The sequence below is a fragment of the Myotis davidii genome, unplaced genomic scaffold (genome assembly GCF_000327345.1).
Source record: "Myotis davidii unplaced genomic scaffold, ASM32734v1 scaffold3960, whole genome shotgun sequence".
NCBI lineage: Eukaryota > Metazoa > Chordata > Mammalia > Chiroptera > Vespertilionidae > Myotis > Myotis davidii.
In genome coordinates, this window is record NW_006292448.1 from 16,197 (window position 1) to 16,572 (window position 376).

The window sequence follows — 376 nt, forward strand, 5'->3', positions numbered from 1 at the left end:
CTACATAATTACCATGGCAAATGTTCAGGACAAAGAGAGAATCTTACAGGCCACAAGCGAGAGACGGAAAGTCACATACAAGGGATCTCCCATTAGATTACCAAATGATTTCTCAACAGAAACACATCAGGCCAGAAAAGAATGGATGGAAATTTACAAAGTGATGCAAAGCAAAGGACTGAATCCAAGAATACTCTATCCAGCAAGGCTGTCATTCAAACTGGAAAGGGAAATAAGAAGCTTCACAGACAAAAAAAGGCTAAGGGAGTTTATCACCACCAAGCCAGCAATGCAAGGAATGGTAAAGGGTCTGATATAAAAAGAAGAAATAAAAAGCTCAGTTAGAAAACAGCCACACAAAAAAGAAATGGCTACA